The sequence below is a fragment of the Pithys albifrons genome, chromosome 2 (assembly GCF_047495875.1).
Source record: "Pithys albifrons albifrons isolate INPA30051 chromosome 2, PitAlb_v1, whole genome shotgun sequence".
In the NCBI taxonomy this organism is placed as follows: Eukaryota; Metazoa; Chordata; class Aves; order Passeriformes; family Thamnophilidae; genus Pithys; species Pithys albifrons.
The window spans coordinates 113,038,440-113,043,581 of NC_092459.1; the positions used below are offsets into that span (position 1 = coordinate 113,038,440).

General features: G+C 44.3%; 1 long non-coding RNA gene across 3 annotated transcripts; it reads left to right on the forward strand.

Annotated features, from left to right (window-relative positions):
• The first annotated feature begins 876 nt into the window (after window positions 1–876).
• LOC139668500 (uncharacterized) lies at window positions 877–4,326 on the forward strand. 3 transcript variants are annotated; one of them, XR_011697079.1, is made up of 4 exons: window positions 877–941; window positions 1,037–1,233; window positions 1,319–1,755; window positions 3,451–4,326. It is a non-coding gene; the product is annotated as an uncharacterized lncRNA (long non-coding RNA). The 3 variants fall into 3 exon arrangements; XR_011697077.1 differs by having other exon boundaries at window positions 1,319–4,326; XR_011697078.1 differs by having other exon boundaries at window positions 1,675–4,326.
• The last annotated feature ends 816 nt before the right edge of the window (window positions 4,327–5,142 follow it).

A 5,142-nucleotide genomic window follows, 5' to 3' on the forward strand; every position in this document is an offset into this window, starting at 1 on the left:
CAGCAAATAAAGGCTTCTGCATGCATGTTCAACTGCTTTCCCATTTCCTAATAGCTCTTAATTATGTGGCAGCAGCAGAGATTCCTCTCCCCCATTACCCTGACATTACAGAAGGCTGTTTTGCTGGAAATTAGGATCTCAGTTCCAGCTGACACCACACATCTCCTGACCAACAGGCTACTGTGGTGTGTTTCCCATCTTGGAAAATGGGCATACATCCTAAAAATATAGTTAGGTATCCAGATACCACAGAGACAGAGCTCGCACAGGTACATATGCAGCGGCAGAAACACACGTGAAAGAGAAAGGTGGCCTTGAAGGCAAGCCTTGAAGAGACATCACAAAGGTTGACCATCCAAGTAAACCTTTACCAAGTAAACCCTTGTGCTTTGTTTCCCAAAGATGGCTTTCTCAGCTTTGAAACACCTGAGTTTCAAAGTATCATCAAGTGATTAAAACAAGCACTTTTGTAGGCTTTGAAGATGCACAAATTAATTTTTCCATGAGTGCAAACAAAATTTCCCCTTCCCTGTTTCCAGTAGGTGGGTGAATCTTATTTTTTCCCAGGTGCAAGAGTTTGGAAAAATGTTAAATGACTACATGGGAGAACATCCTTCATACTCCAAAACTTTTCCCTGAGCTCAAAGAAAGTTTTAACAGTGGAATAAAAAGCCTTTCTTTTTGGATCTTCCAAAGACAGGAGGAATATGCTGCCTTCTTAACATGGTGGAACCAAAGAAGGGAAGATGTGGGACACAGTAATTCTCTCAGCACAGCTTTACCGAGGTGCTTTCATCACCCCTGATGTGGCAACATCAAGGATTTGTTCAGTGCAGGTGAACTCCCTCTTCCAAATATCTCCAGGCTTTTGAGCAATTTCAGTTTCTGGAATTGAAGTCTTGCAGCTTTGAAGGCTGGGAATGCAGTGCCACAACATTGTGGTAAGTACTGTTGGGGCTTAATAAACTGGCTGAAAAATGTTTTTCTTTGATTTCCAGAAAAAAATTAAGTATGTTCCTCATTTTAACTGTGAAAGGTTGTATTTCTTGTGAAAATCTGGGCAGGGGTTTGGTCCATGAGATGTGCAATATCACCCAGACACAAACTGCCATGAGGGCAGGGATGTACTTTTCTGCCTCACAACAGAGACTGACCATGGCTGAAAGTAGAGGATGGTCTTAAAGAGTCTGATAAACACATCACCTTCTTGGAGCTGAGTTTCTAGGAGCAAAGGTAAGAAGAAATTCAAGGTTTCACTACTTCAAAACTACTGGTTATTATTTATGGTTTCATTTGGATACTTTCTCTCTGATTACAGTATCAAATACTGCCAAAGGGATCTTGCACTAAGATGTGGTTTGTCAGACAATAAACAGTGCCTTTCTCTGGACTCATCACCTGCAATTTAGAAAAAGGGCTATGCAAAGCTGCAGCAAGGAAAAACAGAAAAACAAGGAAACGTCAATTAAGATTAATAAGATAAAACCTGATGTTACTGGCTTGGCAGTCATGCATTTCCTTCAGCATTTTCTGTGTAATTCGTTTCTGTGAGATGAATACAGGGATGGAATGGGGGCGGGGGGGGATGACTGATGAAACAGAAATTTTCTTGAAAAAGGTCTCTTTCATACTTTTGGGGTTTTTTTTAATTAACATTAACTTGTCCTTTGTTAGGCATGATGACAGACAAGTATCCCACACCCAGGGGTTGGACTGGAAATTCAAACACCCAATATGGTTGTTGGACACATACAGGTAGTCTTTGTTGGTCGCACCTGTGATGATCTTCCTGAGGTTTTTGGGCTCTAAAGGAAGGAAGAGGAGTCTTACAGGGAGCAGAAGGAAATATGGGAATGACTCTGCCTGGAGGAAAGGTCCCTTCTCCAGAAAATAATTACGAGTTTCAATTGTAATCATCTTCAGACAAAATATGGAAACAGTCTGAGAGAAAAAACCAAAACAAGGTGTCTCCTACACCTCCTTTTTCAGACAGCATCCCTCATCACCCATGATTACTTTCCCCTTTCGGCTCCCTTCATGTCTTTCAGCACAATGGCACAACTCGTGGTGGCGCTGGGAAAAAACCCATCCCCTCCTAGCCCACAGCCTGGTAGGAGATGTGGGTTGGAGCCCCTTAGACAAGGAAGCCACGGATTTGGGGCTGACAGGTCCCTGAGCTGGTTCCCTGTGGGGCTGCCACATGCCAAATGGTCTGCCAGCCAGGAGGGCTCCTGGGAGCCCCGCAGGGTGCACCAGGCAGAGGGAGGGGAAGCTCCGTGGTGCAAGACAAATGGGATGGGAATTCAGGTGTCTGAATTCCTGCACAAAAAGGGGAACGTCCCTTTTCTCTCCTACCTGATCTGTGATGCATCCACATTGTTTCCAGGGAGGGGAGTAGGACAACTACATTTTAAAGGATAAGCACTAGATGCCACTCTTATCAGAATTAAAATGAGGTATCTGATCTGCTTCAAACTGTGCCAAGAAATGTGGCAGATTAGGTGAAAATAAGCTATTTAGCTCCTTTTTCCCTTGTATTAATTTACATGTAGACTGTGGCATTTTTTGTCTATTGTGTGCAGCTGTATTCTTGTTCACAGACACAACTGCTTACAGGACTACAGCTACAAATGTTAAAGAAATAAACCTGTGAGGGTCGAGGAGACTGGAAGGGAGATGTGTAGAAAGTCAATAGCATTAACTAAGAAGTCTCACTATTAGGATGGAAGCCAGAGGAGATGTTGGCCAAGTGAAATAAAGGGCTTACCACTCAATTAAGTCATGGAGCCAGACATTCTATAGCTTTGTTCTGGAAACCTGAGTCAGGGACTGCAAGACAAAAGCAGACTACTGGTACCCCAGAGAGACCACCAACCCTCCAGGAGAACACCAGAGCACTTTAACAGGGGCCCACATGCCAAATCTGGGGAGCATTCCTGCAAGGCAGGCTGACACCTCAGGTCCTTTGTCTCAGACACCGCCTCAAGTTTCCCTTTGCAGAGGTGCTGGGCCTCATTCAGCTCCCTCTTTGAGCATGGATGGTGTGGTGGAGCTGCACTGCACTAAGAAAAAGCTTCAAGAATTTGTGGGGCTCCTAGTGCTGCTGTGGGGTCCTTCAGGCTTGGGAGCAGGGGCTGTGGGGGAATGGACAAGTACCCTCGGCTACCTTTTTCCTGTTGAATCTCACTTTCAGTTTTATTGACCAGAGGAACAGTAAGACTGAAGGGATAGCTCAGAGGAGAAAGGAGATGTGTGTTTTTGGAGTGGTCACCAGCATGGGGTGGGACTCGTGCTTTGCTCCAAGGAGGTTGTGGCTGGCACAGCAAATGGGATGTTTCTCCTTCTTCCTTTGGATGCAAGAAATCCGTGTAACCTGTAACCACACGTCTTCACTGTCAGACACTGGGCCGTTCTCCCTTGCTTCACCTAAAACACACCATTATCTTTCAGTTCCCTCCTCTGAAGGCACTGCTTGTTTTTGTGGAAGGCTGCAGGGAGGAGGGCCAAGGATCCCCCAGTGTTTCAATACCGGGATGTAACAGCCTCGTGTTGCCTGCAGGTGTGTTCCTATCAGTGCAAGCCCAAGGTCAGATCTTGCTGATGAGTGGCATTTCTGAGCCCTTGTTATTCATCCACACACTTCCAAACCGTGCTAGACTTGCCACGGGCTGTTTGCAGGAGGCTGAGCCCGCAGTGAGTCAGCCATGCAAGGGCTGCTTTGCTGCCCCTGCTCTGGCTGATGTTTCTCAGCTGTTGGTTCTGTGTGAGGCAGGAACAGCCCTGGACACTGGCAGTGCTTTGGAACAAATCTCATCATCCAGCTAAACACTGGAAGCATGAGGCTCATGGACAGTGACCTGCAAAGATCTACTCACACCAGTGAGATGAGCCAAACACGGAGGAAAACAGGCTCTGGTGATTTCTCTGCAAGGCTGATCCTCCAAGTTGCTCCAGTGGCTTCATATTGACCTTAGGAGAAAGAACACTCAGATGCTTCAACACCTGGGAGGACAATGTGGCATTTTAAACAACTGCTTTTCTCTTAAACTCTTTGATCTGTCAGTGTCAGCCCTTAATTGAAACATATGTTGAGAGGAATGATAAAGAAACTACTCAATGCATATATTTTAATTTTAAATAAATCAATGTGATAATCTGGGATCAGGTGGGATTCTGCAGCTGGAAGGAAAGGACAAAGGGAGGCCATTAGTTACACTTTTAATAAATCAATTTGTTAATTAAGGATCAGGTGGGATTTTCCAGCATGAGATAGAAGACAAAGAAAGCTCATTAGTTGTGTTTTAAATAAATCAATGTTTTAGTTGGCGTGAGATCCTCCTTGAAATACAGGACAGGGCAAAATGGAAAAGATACCAAAAACTATCACAAGACAATATATCTGATGTAAGAAATGAGAAATGTTTTGTACTTACTTAGGGCATCCATATTTTCTAGACACCCCATAGTCCAAAACCAGTGTGGTCAGTCTGGAAGTCTTGGGAAGTTCAAGGAAACAAAGCGAAAAGACCTGTATTATACTGAAGGAAAGAAAGAGGAAAGGTTATTTCAGATTTGTGTGGCTCAGCACGTCTGGCAAATTGATTTCAAACCATTGCAGTGTTCAGAACAACTGGACATGTCTGAAGACTTGGGTCCTGGTCCTTTTCCTGAGCCTGCACAGGGAGATGTTGGCTACAAGATATGATGACTTCTGCCAAAATCTCCATGGCAATAAAGCTCACTGGGAGCTGAACTCTTGTTCCCTGTGTCATATCCAAACAGCCAAACGTTATCCAAGAAAGAGGGAGACAGGAAGAAAGGGGGAAAGGAAGGTGTGTGAGGTTGAGCTGCCAAAATGCCAACTGCCCAACACAGAGAAAAAGGGGGGTGTGTCCCAATCCTACCAGGGGAAGAGGAGGGAAAAAAAAACCCAAACCCAAAACAGAAAGCTTCTTATACAAAAGAGAGACAATTAAAAACAGAATATGATATAATACATATATACACAAATATGAGAAAAAACAAACTAACAACTACCAAGTCACCCAATCAAATAATACAGATTCCAACCATGCAAAATCCACAAACCGCCCCAAAAACTCTTCCAGAGAAAACTCCCAGCAAGAGAGGAGAAAAATTAAC